We start from the raw sequence: 26,656 nt of genomic DNA, 5'->3' as shown, positions 1-26,656 counted from the left end.
AAGACCTTACAAGAAAATGGCTAATTGAATTAGATGACATGATTGAGGTGCCTAAACACAAGAATCTTCCTACCAAGCCACTGGATTCAGAAAGTGTCATCTAGAAGCTATTGAAATGCAATGCATAATTACAGGGTACCTTTGTATTTATTAAAATTGAGAATGTTTTATTTAAAATGCATAAAACTAAATAAGAAAAATATAAATGATAAAATTTTCAAAAGTGTAGTTTTTTTAAGTTTATAGCATTTACATTTCAAAAGCTAATAAAGTTTTAAATTGCACTAAAACTTTTGGGACATGTTTTATATCTATATATTATTAATCATGATTTTTCTAGGCTAAAATGAAATAACAAAATGTTAGTATACTGATGAAATTTTATATTCTAAGATTTTACTGAAACTCTATAGGGTGGATCATCATTAAAAATATCAACAGTGATTCAAAATTTTGGGAGCATATTTATAAAGACAGGACAAAGAGGCATAAAAATTTTGGTGATTAACCAATCAGGTTATACATTTGTACGTAAAGGTGTCACTAATTTGACTTATGCCCTGTTTATAAAGTCTGATCTAAAGAAAACTCATAAGGATTCAGCAAGACTATTGTCTCCTATTCTGGGATAGCCAAACCAGTTCCTGCTTTCTCAGGATGGTCTTTATTGCTGATTGTCTATACAGCTGTGAAAGTTAATCTTGCAAAAGTGTATATGCAATCAGGGGAAACAGTTTGTGAGGAAAAGTTGAAAAGGAAAATATAAATGAGAGCAAATTAATATAGCATTCATTTTATGCAAAATTAGAAGGATAGATAACATGGTAGAACAGGTTGAAAGTTGGTCCTAGAATCTGAAAGACTTAGGCTCAGATTTTGTCTAACGCCTTACTGACAGTTTGACCATGAGAAAGTGATCCAACTTTTCATTTCCCCTCTAGAAACTAAAACTCAACTCTAAAATTCTCTCTTAGCTTTCTTATCTCATTATTATGTTGCACTGTCATAATTTGACCACCACAAAATTCCAAACCCTTGTCAAACTTCATGATTAGAAGTTTACACCCCAGAAATTCCTTAAACCAATGATATTATATATTCAAACTATTTCTCATAAATAGATGGGGGGAGAGACAGACAGAGTGACAGGAAGAGAGAGAGAGAGAGAGAGAGAGCGCATGATGGTTTATTAAGCACTGGTTTTGTGTCATTTATTGTTTCAAGTCCTGAGAATACAAATAAAAGCAAGCAAAGTATTGCCTACCCTCAAGGAGCTTACTTTCTAAAGGAAAGCAACTCAGAGATCTGGTAATAGAGAGATGCATAGCTGGATAAATCCAAATAGTAACTGAGCTAAGATTCTAATGAAATGATTATCTACATGAGGCAATCAGCAGTTTGGAGAAAGTCTTACTCAGAACAGAGAAATCTCCAAGATAGAAAGGTAATGGGCAAGGCAATAGAAAAGTCTGGAGAAGTGTTATCAGTGGCTCATCATTATATACTTAGTCCAGAGTGATTGAAATGGCTTTTATTAATATATTTTTGCAGAGAAGGACCTTCTCTTCTAATGAAAGGGGACCCCAAATTACGACACTGCTGAGTCTTATATGCAGTTTGAAAAGCTTGTTCCTCCCCCTTCATGCCAATTTTTGGTCAGGGTCACAATCTAAGTGTTACATTCACCTCTATACTTCCCTGCCCTGCTCACTATACTAATGAGCACAGGGGAGTGAGCAGGTATATGCATGAACTTCCCTGTGCAGCACAGATAGAGGACCTAGCCCCTAGATCAACTCAGGACCAGATGTAGCAGGCCTGATCTTATCTCAGGTCTGATCAAGTTAGGGTCAATTCCTTTGTCTTATACTCACAAACCTGCCCATAGGCACAATCAGAGGAAGATCCCAGTCTTTGTAATGTAAACCAATAATTTTCCCCACATTCCTCACAAGAAGGAAAAGAAAGGACTCTGGTGAAGAGTCAGAAAAGCCTAGATACATTGTTGTCTGAAATGTACTTTGCAGACTTAAAGGACTACATCAGTGTGAGTTTTAATTAATAGCAAGCATTTTAGACACTCTGAATTTTAGTTTCTTCCTCTTTTAAAATTGAGGTAATAATAACTGCCAAACCTAACTCTTAGGATTATTTTGAGGATAAAGGAAAACTATTTTTCCATCAATAACCAGTCAATAAACATTTATTAAGAATCCATTATGTGCCAGGCTCTGCCTTAAGTGCTGAAAATACAAAGGAAAATAAAAGCCAGTCACTGTATTCAAGGTCTTCACAATCTAGTGGGAGAGATAATGGGAAATTAACTATATACAAACAAGCTAAATAATGAATAATTAGGATTCAATCAACAGAGTAAAACACTAAAAACAACATGAATTAATATAGAAAGTAAGATTTCTAACTGGAACTTGAAGGAAAACAGAGAAGCCAGAAGATGATAAGAAGGAAGAACATTCCATGAATGAGTGATAGCCAGTGAAAATGCAGTCATGTAATGGAATGTCTTATGCTAGGAAGAGCAAGAAGTCCTGTGACACTGGAGAGAAAAAATATTGGGGGAAGGGTAATGTCAAGAAATTGATATGAATGTAACATATAAGAAGGTTGGAGAAGCAAGAAAAGAATTTGACTAGGAAGAATTTTGTTGAAAAAAAATATTATATTTGATTCTACAGGTAATAGGGAACCATTTATTTTGTATGGGGGTAAGATCATAGCACATTCACTTTAGGAAAATCATTTTGATGATTTAGTGAAGGATATATTGAGTTGAAAAGTTTATTAAAGCAGATTAATGAAAAGGATATTGGAATAATCCATTCAGAGGAGTTATCAAGGACCTGTACTAGAGTGGTAACATCCAAGGAAAGAAATGCATTATTTGAGAGCTTTTACAAAGGTAAAATAACAACTCTTGGCAAGAGATTGAATATGGAAAATGAGAGATAATGAGAAGTCAAAGATGACACTTAGCTGATAAGTCTCAGAACAGGGGCATGGTGGAGTCCTTGATAAAATTATAAGGAAGTTTGAAATAGGAGATTTTCAGGGGTGATTAATTCTACTTTGAACAGGTTGGGTTTAAGATTTGTACTGAACATTCAGCTTAAGATGTCTACTTGGTAATTGGTGATGAGATACTGGAGGTCTTCTAGAAGTTAGTGCTAATAAGTAATTTAAGAATCATAAGCACAAAGCTGATGATTGAATCCATGAAAACTGAATATCTCCAAAGAGAATATTATAAAAGGAGAAGAGAACAGAACAAAACCCTTAGGGGAACCTATGATTAGTGATGATCTAGCAAAGAACACTGATAAGGAATAGTCACAGAGAAAGAAGAATAAAAAAGAGAGTAAGATCACAAAAATCTAGAACAAAAAGATCAAGGAGAAGATATCAATACTATCATTTTTTTTAGTTTTTTTTTTTTTCAAGGCAAATGGGGTTAAGTGGCTTGCCCAAGGCCACACAGCTAGGTAATTATTAAGTGTCTGAGGATGGATTTGAACTCAGGTACTCCTGACTCCAGGGCAGATACTCTATCCACTGTGCCACCTAGCTGCCCCAGAAACTGATAATATCAAAGAATGCAGAGAAATATACAAGAACAAGGACTGAGTAAAGGCTGTTGGATTGGATAATTTAGAGATCTAGAAAGTGGAAATAGTAGTTTTGCTTGACTGATAAGGTCAAAAACTAGACTGTGGAGAGTTAAGAAAAGATGAAAGAAGAAAAAGTGGAAGCATCTATTTTAGATGGCCTTCTCAAGAATGTTAGCTGCAAAAAGCAGGAGAGCTATGAGATTATAGTAGGGATGGAGGGATTAAGTGGTAGTTTTTTGAGGACTGAGAGACATGTGTATAGACAATAATGAAGTAAACAGTAGATGGAGTGATTGAATATAGGTGAGAGGGTGGATAATAAAGGGAATAATCTATTGAAGAACGGAAAGAATGGAATCATGTGAATTTAGAGGGTTTGGACCAAAAGAAGAACCATTTCATCATATGAGAGGGGGTAAAATAAAAAGTAGTGGTAGAAGGATATCTGAATTATGTGAGATACAGAGAAAGAAATCTCCAGGAATGACCTCTATTTTTGTTTCAATAAAATATTAGATGTTCTCAGATTAAAAAAGTGGGAGGAGAGAGAGAGAGAAAGAGTCACTGAAGATTTGAATAGGGATAAAAAGTTTTAGAAGAACCACAGTTATGAGTGGAATAGTAGGTTGATTAGTGAGGTATAAAAGAATGCCTTCTTCTGTATGGAAGTCCCAATTAAAGTTACCTAACATAAAATTGTAGTGGATCACATTAACATAGTTTCATGATTTTCTCTGTCTTCATTCAGTATTAAAAGTGTAGGGTTATATAGGATGATGAAAATGTTCTAGAGCTGAAGCATAACAGGGCAGAATCAGTGATATGATTAGGGGAGCAAAGCACTCAAGAGAGGAGCAAAGTGTTAAATGCTTTACCAAGAGGTCAAGATGGAAAAAGAAGGAGAATATAGCTAGGTCAGGGGTGATAATCTGACAAAGAACTGAGTGGTTAAAGGATTTGATGTATTGTTGTGGACAAAGAAAAAAGTTTTATTTGAAAAGCAGAGGGGGGGGTAGAATTCCAATAGATTATAACCAAATAAGGGGATTTCAGAGGTCATAAATACAGAATTGTTGTATTTGTGAATAAAGCAAAATGGAAACTCTGGCCAGCTTTTGTGTATTTGAGTGACTAAGATAGGTAAATTGAGGACCTGGGGAGTTAGAGATGAAGTTAGAGTATTTGCACAAGTTTTAACCTCTATATTGAAGTTCCCTAATATGATGTTAGGAATTAGAGAGGAGAAAATGATTATGAGCTAATTACTGAACTCATTGAGAAAGGAAGTGGACAGTCCTGGAGATCTAAGGAAAACAGTTTGCAAGTGATCAGATTTTAATTAGATGATAAATATTCATTGAATGTATCTCAAAGGAAGAGATATTCATGAGTGATGGTGATAAATTAAAAACCTGGAAGGGAGTAGTGGGAAGTATGGAATATTCCAACATTTCATGAATTATTAAAGTGTTACAGTTTAGAATCCCAACAGGAATGTATTAGTATGGGGAAATCTTACTTACTTCCTCTGAAATTTATACTCTTAGAGAATTGTTTGTAGGAACTGATGCATTAAGTGACTTGTTCAGACTTTCTTAAGATTTAGAGTCAGGAATACTAGTTATGACTTCCTGATCTAAGACTAACCATTTAGCCATTACACTGCATTCTATGTGCTTCTCTGCTCTTTCATGTACATATCTGTAGCTCTTTCTATAGATATATAGAGAACTATATATATATATTTATTTTTTTAGATTTTTCAAGGCAATGGGTTTAAGTGGCTTGCCCAAGGCCACATGGCTAGGTAATTATTAAGTGTCTGAGTCGGATTTGAACACAGGTCCTCCTGACTCCAAGGCTGGTACTCTGTTCACTGTGCCACCTAGCCTCCCCAAGATAACTATATTTTTACCTGACCTAGCACATAATATTCTGCTTCTAGACTCTTAAGCATTTTCCTTCATTTTCTCTCATACTTGGAAGTCTTTTCTTCTACCTTCAAATTCTTTCTTATCTCAGCCACATTCTTTTCCTCCCTTATTAAACCTAGTGTCTTCTGGTTGAGATTATTAGAGATAAATAGACAGCTCTATATCTATAGATTTGTAGATATAGATATAAATAGAGATAGAGATAGAGATGATAGAGATAGAGATGATAGAGATAGAGACAGAGACAGAGACAGAGATAGAGATAGAGATAGAGCTAGAGTTAGAGATAAAGATGATAGAGATAGAGATAGAGATGATAGAGATAGAGATAGATAGAGATAGAGATAAAGATAGAAATAGAGATAGAGATAGTTGTAGCTCCTGCATAGCTGCTTAAAAGTTATCTCCTTATACTGTGAGAAATTTGGGAATTCTTTTGCTTTTCTTAATGACCCTAGTGTTTAGAATAGTTTCTGGGACATAGTAGGAATATGATGAATGCTAATTTACAGGCTATTGATATTTTGTTTTATTTATCATATATTTATTAACTAATTATTTCATTTATCTATTCATTAATTTTTTAAAAAAATAATCTTGGGGAGGCTAGGTGGCATAGTGGATAATGCACCGGCCCTGGAGTCAGGAGGACCTGGGTTCAAATTTGGTCTCAGACACTTATTACCTAGCCATGTGACCTTGGGCAATTCACTTAATCCCATTTGCCTTATTAAAAAAACTAAAAAAAATTAATCTCCAGGATAATGATGTTTCTTCATGATTCTGTTTAGGAGTTGATGATGTTTATCCCTTATTTTTCCATTCAAATACATCTATTATTTCACCAATAAAAACAAATTATAAAATGCCTTAAGGATTAGAAATATGCCTTATTACCCTTTATATCTTCCATAGAACTTAATACAACAGTTTACACATGACAATACTCAATAAATATTTTCTAACTTTCAGTTATACATTTAAGAAACTTTGAAACGAAATTTTTATGCCAACTTTTTTCACTAATTAACCAATATTAGCATCTTCCTTATATGCTGACACCACCATTCTTTTCCCATTACTACTATGGTCCTGCAGTCTTCAGATTTCTCCTGCTTCCAATCAAGTATCAGTGGAAGTTTAAATGATGAGTTATAGTGGTTTAGGTCCTCCACAGGAGCAGGCCAGGACTCAACCCTCACAATGCACACACATAAAGAGTACTGAGGGTTTTACAGGCAATAGCTTTCGTTTGCAGTCTTGTTTATGGATGAATTAATCATTTGTTTGACTTACTTATTTCACTCACTGTGGCAATAAAGATTTTCTCAAAACTGGCATTTGGGTCATATATTTCATTGGATCCACCTGTTTTTTTTTAATTATTTACTTAAGGCAATGGGGTTAAGTGATTTGTCCAAGGTCGCACAGCTAGACAGTTATTAAGTGCCTGAGACCAGACCCTGGCTACAGGACCAGTGCTATATCCACTGCACTACCCCGCTACCCCTGATCTACCTAGTTTTTACAACAACAACAACAAAAATAAAAGATCTCATGTCTGATTCCAAAATCTAGTCAATCCATCTCAAATGATTTTGCTTCCATTGTGAAGACACTTTCTTAAAGAATTGTTTTGAAACTATAATTTTTTATTCAAACAATAAATATTCTTATTCAAATGTAAAATTAAGTATCTAACATCCCCAGAAGGATCATATGTCCCAGATGTCTTGTTATATAGTTAGTTTTCTACCAAAATAAGCATGCTATTGCATTAACTAAAATATTTCAAAAATTACCCTTATTGTCTTCTATAGAAAACATTCCCTAGTAAAATTTCAAAACCAAGTCCATATTCTATAAATCCTGAAAGTAAAACCAAACTCACCTTTCAAGTGTTAATGAATCACCATCCCCTCTCTTCATCAAAGGATCAAGAATCTGCTCACATATTGATAGATTCTGTTTCCATGCCTCAGGTTATCAATTAATTATGAATCATATGTCAAATTTCTGTCATATGATGAAAACAACAATATTTTGTATTTACATAAAACACTAAGCTCTCCAAAGTTTTATAAACATCATTCTAATTAATGACACCTTACTGGGTTCTGAAGACTCAGTGTTACTTTTTAATTGGTGACCAAAACAAGAACTACTAGTTATCAATTTCTTGCAACACCTGTGGTCAGTAAAGCTTGGGAATGTAACAAAGAGACTACTGTATAAATGAACTTTTCCACATTAATAACAATAATCTTTGCAAATCACAAGATCATTTCCACTTGAACCAGAGCCTTCCTGGAAAAGCTTTCCCAATGGCTTTAAGTTATTCATGTGAATTGTCACACGGTAGGATATGCATCAGTTCTTCAATGATGCTCCTTCTCTCTCTCTCTCTGTCTCTCTGTCTGTCTGTCTTTCTCTCTCTCATATTTTTGCATTCTTACTGTTTGTCTTCAAGATAAATTAGAAATATAACAATATGACCATCTCTTCATTACTTATTAGTAATTTAGGGACTAAATTAAGATATCCCACTGAATTGTTTCCTAGCTACCTAATATTATTAATGGGAGCCAAACTGAAATGGTACAAAGGGAATATAGACCCAAATTATTGTATTGTTATTTTTAAGTTAATTTAAATAAAGCAATAACTTACAATGATATACTTACAGGGGAGATTAGACATTACTTTTCTAGATTTTTACCCTGTTTAAAATTCATAAAAATCAAAGAACTATACCAGACAATTTAGATGTTTTTTTTTTACAATCAATATCACTGCAGGATTGTTGTTGTTGTTGCTATTGTTGTTTTTCCTTTTTCCTTTTCAACTACTCATAAGAAAGCCAATATCTCAGATGCACCTGCTCCCTGCTTCTGATGAGGTAGATTTCATTAGACTTCTCACAAGTTTTCATAAGATTTCATCATTATCTCACAAACCAATGACTGTAAGAGGGGGCTGTTCCCTGAAATTATTGGAACATTTAAAAATAATTTTGGGAGTCAAATTATCTTGAGTCCAAAGTTCAATTCTCATTTGGACTTTGTATTCTTAGCACCTAAAAGTGCCTGACATAAAGGAGGTAATTCCTTTATTGATTATTTATTTTTTATTGATTAACTGACTTTATTAGAAATATTTGGAACAAAGAGTCTTACTTCCTTCTAATTATAACCACATGTGCAAAAACTATTCATTTTATAAAATCAAAAACAGTTTCTCTTCTGGGATCCTTTTTATCTTTATTTATAAATGGAAAGATACATTTTTCTTCCCTTCTATAATTTGTTTTTGATGTTACTTTTTGAATCTGTCATATATCAATTTGAAGTTTACATTAGTAACATTTTTAATACAAATAATTCAATTCCTCCAGATAGCTGGACTAGAAGGTACAGAGGGAAGTGAAAATTGTGTTGGAGCATTCTAGTGACAAGGTGCACAGAGTTAGCCATAGCTGGATGTCTATGTTAATTTCCAGTCAGTCTCTTGTATATTTCCATTATCAGTATCTTTCCTATACTTAACAAAAAAGGTAGACATTCAGAAAATACATTCTGAATTGGGTGGTAGTTTGGAGATTCCCTGAATTTGTACTGTTTTTCTTGGTTTTGAATTTCTATCATTCTGTTTATAATTCTATTATTATTGCAAATAGCAACTTTTTTTTGTTTTTGCAAGGCAAAGAAAATAGGGTTAAGTGACTTGCCCAAGGTCACTCATGTCCTCCTTTTGTATGATTTTTACTGATAGTTGATAAGAATAGGTAATTCTTAAGTGTCTGAGGCTGATTTTGAACTCAGGACCTCTTGATTCCAAGGTTGGTGCTTTATCCACTGTGCCACCTAGTTGTCCCATTAAATTGCAATTTGTTTAGGTTGTTTTTGTTTTTTGTTTTGCAAGGCAATAGAGTTAAGTGACTTGCCCAAGGCCACACAGCAAGGTAATTATTACTGGTCTGAGGTCAGATTCGAATTGTGGTCTTCCTGACTCCAGGACTGGTGCTCTATTCACTGCGCCACCTAGCTGCCCTGTAAATTGCAATTTAAAAAAAGCTAATTAAAAATTTTATTAACTATTAGGATATACTGAGATGTTCAAACTAGTATGTGATTTCATCTATGTAAGTTTTCCCCTGAAATATTAAAGGCTAAAATATATAAATAAACCTAGCAGAGTGCTGCTAACCAGGGCACATTTTTTGTAAAGATGTAATATTTACAGTGGTATGTTGGAGTCAGTTTAAACTAGATCACAAAAAAGATTGTTAAATTTTCAGTGTATGTATAGATACCTCAAAAATCAATAAGAACTATGAATCAGGGCCTGATTTATTTTTGTTGATTGGATACAATAAAAACGTGTTGAAAGCATTAATAAAGCAAATTAAACTTAAAATTGTGTCTTGTATACATGTTTCTGCTTTTTTCCAGAGATCCATCTGTTAAATAGCACACCTTTGGATATATAGAGTTTGTATTCTTTGTGAAGTGATCTGATTTAGTTCCTTTAAAATAAAAATCACATCAATCCCTAAAAATCTTTAAATCTTCTATTTATCAAAGGATGATGTGTACAAATATATGGTAACTGATTCTCTTCTTCACCTTCTGTGCAAAATAGCAGTGTGATTTATAAGGTTAAAAAAGAGAAAAAAAATTCACCTTCTGAATTATAGATAATTCATGAAAAATACCTTTTACTCTTCTAGGTAGCCTACTTTATGATTATAAAGTGCTCTGTAATTATCAGCTATTAATAAAAATAATACCAAAAGATGACATGTTCAACTTCTGTTATAGTCCAACTATTCAAAATATCAGGATGAATAGCTTGTATTGTCCACTTTTAATACATATTACAAATATTGAGTATAAAATGGTCATTTAAAGATGGATTCGAATTCAGTATTTTAACCAGGAATGTTCATAGAAAAACCAATTACATTCACTATCTGCCAAAAAGGTTTTATAATAACTATTATTATTATTATTATCAATAATAATATTCACCTAGTGCTTTGGCTTTATAAAGAGCTTTGCACATGTTTTATTTTATCTTTACAACAGTCGTGTGAAGTAGGTGCTATATTAATTTTTTATTTTACAGATAAATAAACTGAGTCTGGGAAAAATTAAATATTTTTCCCAAGACCACATAACTAAAAAGGGTCTAAGAAAAGCTTTTTCTTAAGGCATTCTTGCCACCAAAATCAGCTCTCAATCATTATGTCTAGATTTAGCAATAAGCCATTATTTCAAGTTTCCTAAAACCCATAATTTTAATCAGTAGGCTAGCAGAAGAGTTCAGTTGGACCTCTTAGTCTATCTATTTGCACAACATCAGGGTTATTTCTGAACTGAGATCATTAATTTTGGGTGAATCATTTAATTACATTTAATTACATGATAAAACAACTATCCCAAAGTATAATATATATATTTGTCTCAGTAGGTCTACTTCCCATTACTCCTTGATGCAAACTTTCAACTTCAGACATAATGTACAATAAATAGGACATGAAACTCCATATTGATCATAGTGAACAGTCATCTATCATCTTCCTCCTTTCTAGCATGCTCTTCAATAACTTTACGAAAGAAAACATTTTTCAGAGCAAGTTCTAGGTTCTGAGGGAAGTATAAAGATTAAACATGTAGAATAATAATTGCTTTGCAAAAAATAACATCCTATTGCCTAAAGACACACAAAATATGTGCTCAGTGCAGTCAAAGGAGCAAAGAATTAAGAAGAGCAGTTCAGAGAAAGTGGTATTCAGACTGATTATTTTTTTAGGTTTCATTTTTTTTTGCAAAGCAAATCGGGTTAAGTGACTTGTCCAAGGCCACACAGCTAGGTAACTATTAAGTGTCTGAGTCCAAATTTGAACTCAGGTACTCCTGACTCCAGGGCCTATCCACTGTGCCACCTAGCCAAGCCCCAGACTGATTCTTAATAAAAATTAAAGAGGCAAATACTGAGAGGCAGGTTTATTTCAGGTATAAGAAAGAAGATGAGCAGAAAGGCAAGGACTTAAAAAATCTAGGACATGCATTAGAGACAGGCAATTTGATTTGACAAGAACATTGTGTTCATGGGAAAGAATACTGAAAAATATATTGAATTGTTGATGGCTTCTGTAAGGACTTTAATTACCAGACTAAATATCTTTAATTAATTTGGCATGTAAGGTCCTACACAGTCTAAGTAGTTTTTTTAATTGGGGTAAACCGGGAAAGACAAGCATCTCTGATGTGAGGGCAACAAAGCCCTCTAGAGGGTTGTTTCTTTAGAGTCTACCTGCCACCCAAAACCAACTGAGGCTCCAAGAAGTTGTAGTATATGCAGTGCCCACAGGCCAATAAACTGTTTCAGGATAAGTTAAACCAGGTTGAGGATAAACTTAAGGGCCTAAAACCCATTGGTGAGTTTTGGGGGATGCAAAGTTTCTACTCCAAGTATCTGAAGACTTTCTGTGGCATAATGGGCAGATGGAAATAATGTATTCTAAAGGGTTACAAAAATAACTGAAGCAAAACTGTGGAGTGCTTAGAGCTTGGTTAGATATTGAAGATGCCAATGTCATTAATCACAAATCATCTTGACTTTTGTCTTGCCACTAGACTCCAATAAGTCTGGAAAATATGATGAGCCTTACAATTTCCCACAAACCTCCCTCACCAATACACCACTGATACCATTTTACCATTTTTACCTACTTCAAAGTCCAGTGACAACAGGCAAGTGATACAGGTGATCATACATTGGGAACTGTAGTCAGAATACTGCAGACATAGACCCAGGGACATAGAATTGTCTTTCCCTAGACTGGATCAGCAATGGAATTTGGCTGTTCCTTGAGAGTCTGTGCAGGTTTTTATTTTATTTATCTTTTTTTAAGTACCACAATACTCAGAGTGAGGAAGGGACTGGAAATAGTGCCTTAAAAAAGTTTGCTATAACTAACCAAACCTTGCCCTACTAACCAAGGCATGCAGGGATATATCCTAAGGCTGGGTACTTAGCACAGCACCACCCCCACTAAAATCCAATTTATGAGCTTGTCGTGGAATCACCTCCCCTGAATGTCATGGTCTTTTTTGAGAAGAAAAGGCAAACATCACCCCAAGATCAATACACACATGCACACACACACACACACACACACACACACACACACAGAAAAAAAAATCACACAGAAATTGTTCTAGAGATGATTCCACTCACCATCAGTAAATACAATGTGCACATACAAATAGATAACACAAATCCAGTAGACCTAAAAGATGAACAGTTCTTGTGAGAGAACTGAACATGTATCACATCTAAGTAGCAGCCCTTAGTGAAACAACACCTGCAAATGAATACCAATTTAACAAATGCAGAGCTGGATACAATGCTGTTTGTTTATTTTTTTTAGTGGCTACAGTGATTAGGAGATGAGAGTGCTATAAAACTGGCATAGATTACAATATCAAAGCTAATCTGAAGTTTGCATACCTCTCAAAAGGAGTGAATGACAGAATTATGACAATGCCATCACCACTTGTAGAAAAATGCTGTGCTACCATCATCAGGGTAATTGCTCCCATCATGATAAACCATCATGAGAATGAGTGTCCATTATGAAGACCTGGAAATCTTCATTATCAATGTGCGAAAAGAGGATAACCTTGTGATTCTGCATGATGTAAATACCAGAGTAGGTACAGACTATCAGATATGGCAAAGAATCTTGAGGAGGAATGGAGTTGGAAACACCAACCGAAACAGTTACTTACTACTGAAGATTTTTATGAATGTCATGACTTATCCACAACATTATCCTCTGTTTACATAAATACAACAATACTTTGTGGATATATGCTCTCACAGCAAACATTGGCATTTAATGGATTATGACATTGTAAACAGAAGAGTCAGACAGGATGGGAGAATGACAAAGGAAGTATAAGGCATAATACTGGACAGATCATAGACAACCTCTCCAAAAATAAACATTCTCATTTAATAAAAGTAGTAACTTCAAGGGAAAATCACTATCAGAGATTTTATGTCAGAAGATTAGAACAATACTTCAGGCATGAACAGTTTGTTCCTAACTTGAAGGAAAATCTGAGCCAAGTCATGGTCAGCAACAGTGAAGCAGAAAAGGAGTAAGCAGCTTTCAGAGACTTGATGTATAGCATTGCATTTACTCATCTAGGCAAGAACTTTCATAAACATCAAGATTTGGTTTGATGAAAATTATGGGGAAATTGAGAAGCTGCTAAAAATGAAATCCACAGGATTTACCAGAAGAGTCATTTGTCTATATTTAACTCCAATAAAAAATAAAATGTAAGTGAAGCTTAGAGAAATGCAGGATTCTTGCCTCAGTAAGAAGGTAGATTACATTAGAGATAGTAACTGCTTTTATGATGCCTTGAAGGCTATTTATAAAGCAAAGATTCAAAAGTTCCTGGATACCTCCAATGTCTATCTTTATAAAGTAAAAGGAAATAGGTTTTTCTGCGACAATCACAGAAAAGTCTCACTTTTACTCATTGTCAGCAAGATTCTTTCCAGAATCCTCCTTAATAGGTTGATGGGCATCTATCTGAGATCCAGTGAGACCAAAGAATTATCAATATGGTGTTTGTTGACCAACACCAGGAAAAATTCCAGGAGTAGAGCCATTCTGTATGTATTTGTTGATCTGAATAAGGCCTTTTATATTGTCAGTCATGAGAACTTTTGAAAAATCATGGCAAAATTTGGTTGCCCAAAGAAGTTTATCAGTATTGTACACTAGTTCCAGGACAGTATGCTTGCCCTGGTTCTGTATAATGGACAGTGCTCTTGCACTTTCCCAGCCACCAATAGAGTGAAACAGGACTATGAATTTACTTCCATGATGTTTTCAGGAATGCTGTTTGATGTCTTTAATGAATGCAGCAAAGTCAGCTAACACAATGATGGCAAATTATTTAATTTGAAAAGACTAGAAGCAAAGATTAAGGTGGAGTAAAAGCTGGTGTATGACTTTTTGTTCTCAATGATTCAGTGCATCCTCTGAGAATGAGATGCAACAAAATATGAACTGATTCTTTGCTGCTTGTGCTAATTTTGATGAAAAAAAAAACCAGATTCTCCATTAACCAACACCGCACCACCCATATGTGGAAACAATTATAGAAAATGTTGAAATAATTATTGCTATGGATAAATTCATTTACCTTAGCAGTATACTTTCCAGAGATGTCCACATAGATGTTGAGGTTGCTTGCCTGCATTGCTACTTCTAGTTAACTGTTTGGGAGGCTCCAAAAGAAAGTGAGAAAAGAGATATTAGGTTGCCTCCCAAAATGAAGGTCTACAAATTCATTGTACTGACTTTTTTGTTGTATGCCTGTGAAACATGGACAGTCTACAAGTACTATATCAGTAAGCTGAAATACTTCCATTTGAATTGTCTTAGGAAGATTCTGAAGATTATATGGCAAGATACAGATAAGGCAAGATATGACAAGATAAGAACTGAGGTTCTTTTTCTTGTTGAACTGCTGAGCATTAATACTCTATTGCAGAGAATACAACTTTGATGTTCAAATGCCAATGTACTTTTGCCTAAAAGACTAATTTTCAGTGAACTCACATGATGCAAGTGCTAATTGTGCTAATTTAGAATTCGGGAGAAATGATACAGACATTTTCAATGTGTCTCTGAAGAACTTTGACAAAGGACAGTCCAGAATGTTGTGCTTGTATCATAGAAAGTGCAAAGCAGAATTCCAATAGATAAAAAGAAATGTAAGATGTGGACATTTAGAAACATTTCCACTCCAAATGTTCATATAGTTCATTTGGTCCTGACCTATGGTAAAGTCTTCTGAGCTTTTATTAGTTAGACACATTGTATTTGATCCCAATATGGTGATGTATTTTGATTTTCTTTAAGCACAAAGGACAACAACCAACCAATGAATGTCAATGATAGGAAATTATTGATTTATTTTGTGCAGAAGAGTTATACAAATTGATATGTACATAGGGTACATTGATCTGAGACCTGAGTAAAGGTTGAATTGAAAGAAGGAAGATCAGGGGGCAGTTAGGTGTTGCAGTGGATAAAGCACCTGTCCTGAACTCAGGTTTTTTTTTTTATTCACATATGTGAGTTCAAATCAAGCCTCAGACACTTAATAATTGTCTGTGTGTCCTTGAACAAGTCACTTAATGCCTTTGTCTTAAATAAATAAAATTTTAAAAAGAGCAAGAAGGAAAATCAGTTAGGGTACTATAAAATAAGTTCAATGGAGGAAAAAAATCAGATAGTTCTAAGTTTTGAGTGAATAGATATACCACTGGGTTAAATAGAATAAGGATGAATATATATATGGAGTCAATGGGCCTCCAACCACTCACCTATATATCCAGATCTTACTTTAAGGTCATCTGTAAACTGTTTCTTCCTTAAAGACTTCCATGAGATGTGCAGTCTATGATTTTTTTCCTTTCACTTAATTCCCATTTTCTGTTCTGCTCATTTGAAACATAACCATATGCTTCTCTGTATTGTCATATAATTTTGCATACCTATGCTTCTTTTTTCCAAAGAGATTAGAAGCTTCTTGAGAATAAGTCTATGCATTAGGTTTTTTCTTTTTTATGTGTCTGTGTATATTTATATGTGTGTCCATGTCACCCCCTTCCCTATGCCTATAAAGTGTTTTTTGCACATGGAAAATAGAAACATTTGTTGATTATTTGAAGGTTATACTGTCTTGACATAATCAGTTTCTTCTAACTGCTTAAACATAGCTTTGATGTTGAAACTACTTCTTGTGTTTACAAAAGGCACTTTATAAATCATAATTCTTCTACCTTAATAGGAGACAATTCATTCCAGGAAGCAATATAATTTAATAAATAAGAACCTGGATAATTTAAATTCAGAGGTTTAAGCAGCACATGAATGATCAAATCAATAATCAAATTTTTCACGTGGCTGCACTATTTCAGTGAGGAAGCAGAATAGCTTATTCATACATTCAAGAAATATTTATTAAAGAACTGCTATGTTCCAGGGACTGTAGGCACTGGGATTACAGAAATAAAAGCATGCAGTTTTTGTTTTCAAGAAGCTTCCATTCTATTATTTTTTTAAATGTGTAAGATAGTGACTAGACAGGCACATATGTGAATAAAAACAAAATATTACATGTGAAAACTAAGTACAAATAAACTCAAAAGAGGATGTAATAATGTAAACAGTAGCTGCAGTAACTTTAGCTTCCCAAAAGCAACTAACCTGCTCCAAGGAATTGCTTAAGCTTGAAATTCCTCTTTTTGCCTAGGATTTGAGATTGGGCCAAAGTTTTTTTCCCCCTTGGGGGAGGAAGAGTTTAGATCTTTCAAAATGCTATTGGATAAATTTATAACTATCTATCTATCTATCTAGATGACTAGATGAATGAAGAGGCATTTAATAAATACAGCATTTCTACTTTATAGTCTTGTTTTGAGCATAACAAACAAACATATGAAGGTTGTAGAATATATTGCCATATGAATATCATTAATCAGGAAGCACAAACATATTGTAGGTCAGTGAGCCAGGCACAAAGAGTAATGTTTATAACTACAAACACAGCCACAATGCTATGAACCTGTAATCAACAGTCAGTAAATCCCAGCTGCAACCCTCTACATATCAAGGTGATTGGGAGGCAGCTGTTGAAAAGCAATTTGCAAGCAATGGGGCACCTACAATAGTTCAGCAGGAAAAAAAGAAAAGCAAAACAAGACAAAAAAAAAAAACCCATATTGCTTTGCCAGTATTATCCAGCTGATTAAGACCAGCAAAATGGGCACACAAGATGAATCTATTACTACTAAAAATTATGAAAGAAAACTTTGAAATGGAAGCACAATCGACAAACCTCTTCCAGGGGTGATAAGTAATTCAAATATATAGTCAAATAAGCATCAATTATGTTTCTAATAGAACAGGTGGAGACTCTGCTAATCCTATGATGATTTCTTTGTAAACCCTTAACTTTTCTTAATTATCATACCGAATAACATCAACTGTGAGATTATTGTGAAATTTAGTTATCTACATAGGACCCCAGGATTTAGAGTTGGAAGAAACCTTAGTTTATCTTTTTATCATTTTCAACTTCTATTAGTAACTACTTAGAATTTACTCATGTTCCTGAGTTCAGTTCTAGTCTCATTCACTTACTAATTGTGTGACCCTCAGTAAATTACTTAACCACATTTGTCTCAGTTCCTCATCTGTAAAATCACCTGGAAAAAGAAATGGCAAACCAATCCTGTATCTTTTCCAAGGAAAGTCCATAATGGGATTTAAAAAGTCAGATATGACTGAAATGATTGAACAACAAAGAATATCTAAACATCATTCATTTTCATGCTTTTAGAAGGGTAATGATTTAGAATATCAACTTTTTGATTAATTGGATATATAATAGATATTAGGCCTCTTATGAGCAAAATTTTCATAATCTCATCAATTTAAGCAGGTCAGGATCATTCCACTTCCCTACTAGACCCATTTGAAGAGGCATTATGCAGATATACACATATTTCCATATTCCTCAAATCTGTACATCTATATAAATAGTTTATCAGAATAAATACAATTATATTATGGCTTTGCAGTTAATCATCAAATGGCAGGTATTAAAAGAGTTATATGCAATATCACTGATCAATGCATTTGCAATTTAATTCAATCTATTGCCTACTACATGTAAAACATTATTCAAAAGGCTTGAATTGCAATATAAAATACTGAAACAATCACTGTCCTTGAGAAGTTTACAATCAAACAGCATGCATTTATTTGGCTTCTTCTCTGTGCCACATTCCATGCTGTGTTAGGGATGTAAGTATAAAATTAAATATTTCCAATAGTAATAGCAGTTATCATTTAAAAAGTGCATACTATGTGTCATAGTGCTAAATTCATGTCATTCTGAAAAAATAACAAAAACAAAGTAGAACAAATCAGAAATAACAAAAAAATGGGGAAAGTTTTTATTATCCTCATTTTATAGACAGGGAAATTGAGACAAACAAAAGAGAACAGTCTATTAAAAGGCCACAGAGGGGAGAAATGGAATATCATGGATAGGTCTAGTCTAGAAATGAGAAATCTTAGGACTTGGGAATGCTTCAATCATTTATCTATAACCTAATAATGTGATAACATACTAAGTTCATTGGCATTGGTAAGGGAACCTAAACTCTTCTTAAGGGATTAGAATTCCTAATCTCATGTTCATTGAGTTATTATGGATTTAATTGCAAAGATTGACCAGAGTAAAAGTAATAAAGAATATGAATGGATTGTTACAGTGAAGACTGTGAGAAGTTATGAAATTATAATCATAAATCATATCTAAATGTTCAAGATAATATATATATATATATATATATATCCCTAAGATGTGACCAAGATGGATAAAAGGAGATTTGATATGAATATAAAGACAATTGAGGAATTAGGATGAATTTGGAACTCAGAGTCTGTAAGGGACATCAGATGTGAATAATGTCATTCTGAAAGATGGTGGTAAGTTTCAAGAGGGGAAAAAAATGGAGGCCAGATCTTCAATTCCTTGAAGATAGAAGAATGTCTCAAAAGCTGTTAGAGGACCAAAATCAAAATCTGCTCAGAATGATAATAGAAATCAGTAAATTACAAAGAAGAGCATTCTGAAATATTATGGAGCATCTCTACATTACTTTTAGAGGTTCATTGTGCCCCTAAAGTTAATATAAAAGATGCTATACCCAGAATTGGAAGTGGTTAGGTAATTTCTATAACAATCAGTTTCAAAAAGAGCCAAAACACATGGAGAACGTAAAAAACTAATGCAAATTAAAGGAAATTTATTAATGATGGAGTTGTAATTATACAGCATACAATGGAACAAGAGGTAGAATGGGATAGGTACTGGGGAGAGAAAAGTACTATACAAAATTCCATTTTTGTTTTATTCAAAAAATAACAACAATTAAGTAAGCATGAGGTGGAAATTTGCTAGCCTTTTGTCAGAAGAACTGCCATTTGTTTAGAGTATAATGTTAGTTGGGGACTATGGAGGGCAGAAGGTCAAAATCAATGACTGGTCACAAGGTTTTCTGGAAAAAGAAGTCATTTTGAGGCATAAGCAGGGTATTTTATTCTTCTATCCAAGCTACTGTCATTTTTCATTTTTGTATATACAGTATCTAATAGTGTCTTCTTAAACACAGTCACACAATGAAGGTTTTGCTTTGCTATTTTTTGTCTTATGTCATTTTGCATTTTGTTTGTTTTATTTTTCAGGATTTTGTAAAATTGTAATCTCAGAAGCAGTTGCTGGGGAATATTGGGGAAAATGTAGAGGAAAGATTATTCTTTTTAGAAAATGTTTTCTTGATTTTCTTCTCAATGTAGGAATATATAGAAATAAGAAACAGAAAATGTAACATTGAATGACAAATGTCTACAACTATCTGACTATCTTTCTATCTATATGACATTCTTCACCAAAAAACCTAGAATTAGGAAACATGTGCAATAACTGACAACCTCTGAATAATCTAGCCATCAGATATAAATTTATCATAGACATTAAGGAGTTCACAAGATAAATTGCTAAATAACCTTTTGTTTTTCTACTAGAATCTAATGTTTTTCTTGACACTGAAAGCAACCATAGTGAAGAAAGATGATATATAAAAGCATACATAAGATTTCTCTTTTATGAGCATTTTAAGTCATCTTGCCCTAACTTTTTTGAACATTGTGTTCAACTGCTAATAAATGTTTTAAATTAGAGCATGTTAGAAAATCACTTTTATGCTTTTTGAAAATTTGTGAACACTGGACAGCATTACTGATAAAATTAGATTTTCCTCTAACTACTCACCTCATCAATTGGGGCAAGTAATTAAAAAAGCTAGAGAAATAGTGAAGCATTCATTTTTCATGGTCTGTCTTTTTTTTTGGCAATTCTTACGAAATAGAATTAGAGATAGTGTGGGAGTGAGAACATGATGGGGATAAGCTGTTGAAATAATTGGGCTCCTCTAGTGGTGTAATCTTGTGTCACCTTTGGAAATTGCATTTTGCAATGAAACTACAAGATTGAAAAATGATTGATACATATTGTAATGTGTTAATAACCAAATGAATTCAACTACAAGAATAACTTTATTATTCCTCTGAAATCCAGCAATAAGGTTACCAAAGAATAGTTGACTCAGTAGCAATTTATATGTCCTGCTAGTATATTAGGTGCTCAAAGAAGTCCATTATCTTTCTAAAGCCACTAGACCTCTTGTTAGTCTAAAAATTCATCTCAGTCTAAAACAGTCAGTCTGTTCCAGGCCACTTAGTTACATATATCTGGGGCTGCTACTGGGTGGGGAGCAGGGAATCTTGGAACCACGTTGCTATGGTAATGTTACTGTAGTATTCCCCAGATTCTCTGTGCCCCCAGGGAAAGTCATAGCTAAGAAATGCAACTGGGTCATTCTCTAGAAATGGACCTTAGACAATTAGTGTTTATGTGTGTGTGTGTGTGTGTGTTGTGTGTGTGTGTGTGTGTGTGTGTGTGAGAGAGAGAGAGAGAGAGAGAGATAGTAGATTGTAGAGACAGTGTATGAAAAAATAGTTTTAGCTGATATCTACCTTTCATATATCTTCAAATTTCATGTTAGAGTAGCTATCTTCTTAGAAAATGGGAGGTAATAACTGTAGTGGATTTCTTGAAGTCAGCACTAAAAAGTCTAGTGGGAATTTGTAGACTGTAAAGTTTGTACATGCTTATTTTTTTCTTAAATGATGAATATTATTCAGATTTCATGGAAAGCAGATTGATTTTTGTCTTTTTACTTGCTGACTTTAAATTTATTGATTCCCCCCTTAGTTACGTATATTCTGCAGAGCATCCTTTCAGTATGATGCATTTTATTTTTATGTGAATTTTTTATGCACAATTGACAATAGTGTTATATTATCTATAAAGCAAGTCTCATTTACAATGTATTAAATTTAGAAAAGTCAGTTTTGCTTCCTTCTAATTCTAAAAAAGCAGAAGTCCTATTTTCTGAGGGATTCTTACTCATTCTCTTCTTTTTCAATTAATTTTCTATTTAAGTCATTATCATATGTGATAAAACATTGTTCTTTTTTGGTAGAGAGTTCCTTGAGGCTTTTCCATATGTATGAATTAAATTAATCATTCATTATCATATTATTACAAGTCCCTTTGATAAGCCTGATTTTAATTTCTATTTAGCTTCAGGAATTCTGTTGAACTTTCTCCAATACTTACACATTTATATATTTGCAATGTTCCATGATTGAGAACTGTAGTCCCTCTGATGTTCAAAACTATGTCTTCATAATAACCAAACAACCCAGATTTTTTTTTCTACTTCCAATTGGTTGTTTTGGTGATTTGAAGAAAGGGTCTAAATGAACTGCCTTTCTACATGATAATGAGCCAAAAAATTAAAATGCTTTCAAAACAAATTAATATTTTATTGAGTAAACCTTCTTGAAAACAGAAAATGTGTGACTTAGCTGTCTTTCCAAAAGACAAGTATGCTGAGCCTAAGGGAACAGATTAGGTGCTGGAGTTTAAACATTTATTTGCATTGCCATTGATTCTCTTTCAATGAGAGGTCTTTAAAGGGTCTACCATACCAAGTAATATATCTGACCATTTAGAAGTATTTGGGATGTCACATTTTAAGAATTCTGTCTTTTCAATGGAATTGTCTTTTCTATTTTACTGATCACCAAATTATATAGATAGATTTGTTGTTGTTCTTTTGTCATTTTGATCATGTGTGATTTCCTGACTCAATTGGGATTTTTTTTTTTTTTGCAAAGACATTGGAGAGGTTTGTCATTTCCTTCTTCAGCTCATTTTACAAATGATGTACTGGATCATAAGGGTTAATTGTTTTACTTAGTAGTTTGAGGACAGAATTCTTACTAACTTAATATTTCATCCATTATGCCACCTTTCTGTCTCTGTCTCTCTTTGTCTCTGACTCTGTCTGGCTGTCTGGCTGTCTCTCTCATCTATCTATCTAGCTATCTATCTCTATTTTTGTGTGTCTCTATTTCTCCTTCATTCGCTCCATAAATATTTATATGTGTATTAGTGTATTTGCATGTGAAATACATTGCTTTTTTGTACATTTCACAAAAGCAGTTTGAAATAAAGTGAAATAGTAACAAAATATTGCAGCAAACCATCAAAGTCAAGGTGGGTGGGATTATATTTAACAAACTAACAATTTAATTTTAAAATTAAGACTTAAAACTAGATGGGTCCATTCCCCAATGAATTAGTGGTGAAAGACTAGGAACAAACATTCCTCAGAAGAATACTAAATTATAAATTATAAGATGAAATTGTTCTTTGACTATTAAAATGAAACAAAAATAAAAAAAACTTTGAAGTTTCATTCCATACCTAGAAAATTAACATGTCAGAAAAAATGAATTAGATAAATATAGGAATAAATGTTTTTCACACAATAATATTCAAACTATTGCTATAATAGTGAAGTGATCCATGAACTGAAATATACAACTTAGGCTCCACAAACAATAACACATGAATATAATGGAATATTATCTTCAAAAATAATATATAAAATGAATAAAATAACTTAAATGGAAAATTGCAGTCTGTGATTCCAAAGTAAAAACTCTCAGGTAAATTATAGCCAAATTTCAGAACCTCCAAGTCAAGGAGAAAATATTAAAAGCAGCCAGAAAGAAACAATTCAAATATTGTGAAGCTACATTCAGAATTACACTGGATTTAGCAGCATCTATATTAAGGGGTCAAAGGACTTGGACTATAAAATAGAAGAGCTTGGATTACAACAGTCAACTACCCAGCAATTTAATGAAACTTTCTTGTTGAAACAATCAAAACTGAACAGAAAGTTTGATCTTCATGTATAGGATTCTGGTGAAGTATAGAGAGGGTGGATGGGAAGGACAAATTATGAGGGATTTAATGATATTGAACTGCTTGTATTCCTGCCTAGGAAAATGATACTGAATACTCACATGAACCTTCTCATTTATTAGGGCAGTTAGGCATATACATATATATATGTATATATATATATACATATATATGTATGTATATATATATATACATATATATATGTAGATAAGGTTCAGGAAGGAGCTGAATACAAAGGTATAATACATTATAAAAGCAGAGTTAATGATTGAGAAAGGAATGCATTGGGAGAAAAGGAAAGGAAAGGTAGAATGGGCTAAGACATTTTATGTAAAATAGACAAAAAACTCTTCAATGGAGTGGAAGTGGGGAATGTGAGGGGGAATGAGTGAAGTTGCTCAGAGAGGAAATAACATATACTCTTTGTCTCTGTCTCTGTCTCTATCTGTCTGTCTTTCTCTCATCTATCTATCACTATTTTTGTGTGTCTTTCTCCCCCTCTCTATCTTAGATATCTTAGAAATCTAGCCTATCCTAGAGAAAATGGAGAGGAAAGGAATGGGAGAAAGAGGACAGGGGAAGGGAGCGTGAGTGTAGGTGTTAGAAATCAGGGAAAATCATGGGAGAAGGTGGACCAATACAATACACTTTTAGACAGGACAGAGTGAAAGGAGATAGAGAATTGAATAAACGAGGGTGAGGAGGAATAGAATGGAGGGAAATACAGCTATTAATAGCAGCTGTGGGGAAAAATACTGCAGCAACTTTTCTGATGAGCATATGATAAAGAATGCTATCTATCTTAAAGACAGAGCTGATGGTGTCTGAATACAGTCTAAAGTACACTTTTTGTCTGTCTTTCTCTACCTTTGTGGGATGAGGGGGTTATATATATTTTACAACAAGAATATTGTAGTAATTTAAAAAATTTAAAAAATTGAAATCTGTGACTATAGTGATCAAACATGGCTATGAAGAAGAAAGGTCAAAATATGCTTTCCTCCTCTCTATGCAGAGATGAAGAATTTTGGACATGAAATTTTACATATACTGTTACTCTGAATTAATAATTTTTAAAATTAGTTTTGTTTTACTACTCTTTCTTTTTTTTACATTTTTATTTTATTATTTATTTATTTTTGTTTTATGGGATGACTGTGTACCTAGAAGACTGGAAAGGATATATTTGGAAATGAAGGTGACTTAAAAACTACACATATTACTAAAAATTTTTAAACAAAGAGAAGAATGGAGAAATTAGTACATTATGTGTATAATTAGATATTTGTGGATACCACTTTAATCATCAGTTACTGTACTTGTTCAATGCTATTCAAAGATAAATATAAAATAAGGCAAACAAAGAACATTTATTACCTATCTGTTGAATTCCAGGAAATGTACTGAGCACTAAATTTACAAAGTCAAAAATAATATCCCTACCATTAAGGAGATTACATTTTATTTGGTGAAACAGCTTATACAACCAGAGATTCAGGTCAAGAAAATAAAATGGCATTTTATAGTTAAGCTGATCCTTGTTACAATTTCCCCATTTTAGTTAATGTCATCATTCTTCTCCTAGTGGTATTGAAATCACAAAATCGTCTTTGAGACTTCCTTCTCCTGTTCCCTTAATGTCTAATCAATCCCCGTAACATGTTTGTTCTCCCTCTTACATCTGACCAAAATGGCTTCATCTTTTCCAATCCCACAGCTACTTGTAGAATTTAGATCCTCACCAACTTCCATTTGGGAGCAACTTTAATGAAAGCAACCTTAAAGATTCTTCCATGATTGTCTTCAGCTGTAGCTTGATGATGCTCTCATTGGACATCTAGGTACTGCAGCAGATAAAACACTGGGTCTAAAATCAGAAAGACTCATCTTCCTATGCTCAAATCTGGACTCAGGCACTTACTACCTATGTAACCCTGGGCAAGTCCCTTAACCCTGTTTGCCTCAATTCATCATCTGCAAAATTAGCTGAGAAGGAAATAGCAAACCACTATAGTATCTTTGTAAAGAAAACTCCAAATGGGGGGGGGTCACAAAGAATCAGGTGCATATAAATGGACTAAACAAGAACAATCTTTATTTACTCTCTTCTGGACTACTTCATGAACTTCATATATTTCATATAATCTCTTCCTTATCCAATCCATCATACAAGAGGAAGGTAGGAAGGAAAGAAAGAAGGAAGGAGAGAGAGAGGGAGGGAGAAAGAGAGAGAGAGAGAGAGAGAGAGAGAGAGAGAGAGAGAGAGAGAGAGAGAGAGAGAGAGAGAGACAAAGAGAGACAGCAAGAAACAGAAAGAGAGAGACAGAAAGAGAGAGACAGGAAAGAATGAAAGGAAAGAAGGAAGGGAGAGAGAGAAAGAAAGAGAGAAAGAAAGAAAGAAAGAAAGAAAGAAAGAAAGAGAGAGAGAGAGAGAGAGAAAGAAAGAAAAAAGAGAGAGAGGAAGGAAAGAAGGAAGGAAGAGAAAAAGAAAGGAAGAAAGAGAAAAGAAAGGAAGAAAGGAGGAAACAAAGGAGGGAAAAGGTAGTAAGAGCTTATCATGAGCCAATGCATTACTAAACCCTGGAGATATGAATGTAAACAAGAAAGATGGCCTCTGCCCTTAAGCAACTTAATTCTAATACTGAAAGACATGATGGATGGATGTGTTTGTATGTGTATGTATGTGTGTGATGCAGACAGACAGGCAGACACAGAGATAGAGACAGAGACAGAGAAACATAAAGAAGAGGGAAAGATTATGTATTTATATGCATCTTATATAGAGAGACAAAAATATGGTTACCCTTATCTTTCTATCTATATCATCTAAAGAGAGAAAGATTATATCTATATAGTGCTTATAGCGCTCTCTCTCTCTCTCTCTCTTATCTATCTATCTATATAGTCAAGGAGGAGGGTTTTTGACAGTGAAATCAGAAGTCAGTCATTGAAATCAAAGGACATTTCCTTTCTGGTAAGAACAGTATTGATTTGATTACTAAGTTATGTTCAAAAACTGAGTTTGAAAAATGGAATGAGGAAACTAACATGGCAGCATGACTTGGAAATTATTAGA

At 33.6% G+C, this 26,656-nt stretch overlaps 1 protein-coding gene across 1 annotated transcript in view; it reads left to right on the top strand.

The window, feature by feature from the left end:
* Nucleotides 1-26,656, top strand: part of LOC141496946 (cadherin-18) — a 400,980-nt gene that overhangs the window by 231,154 nt on the left and 143,170 nt on the right. The window lies entirely within an intron of this gene.

Source organism: Macrotis lagotis, chromosome X, assembly GCF_037893015.1.
Source record: "Macrotis lagotis isolate mMagLag1 chromosome X, bilby.v1.9.chrom.fasta, whole genome shotgun sequence".
Taxonomy (NCBI): Eukaryota; Metazoa; Chordata; class Mammalia; order Peramelemorphia; family Peramelidae; genus Macrotis; species Macrotis lagotis.
The sequence above is the reverse complement of the archived record's forward strand: the minus strand, read 5'-3'. Positions and strand labels throughout refer to the sequence as shown.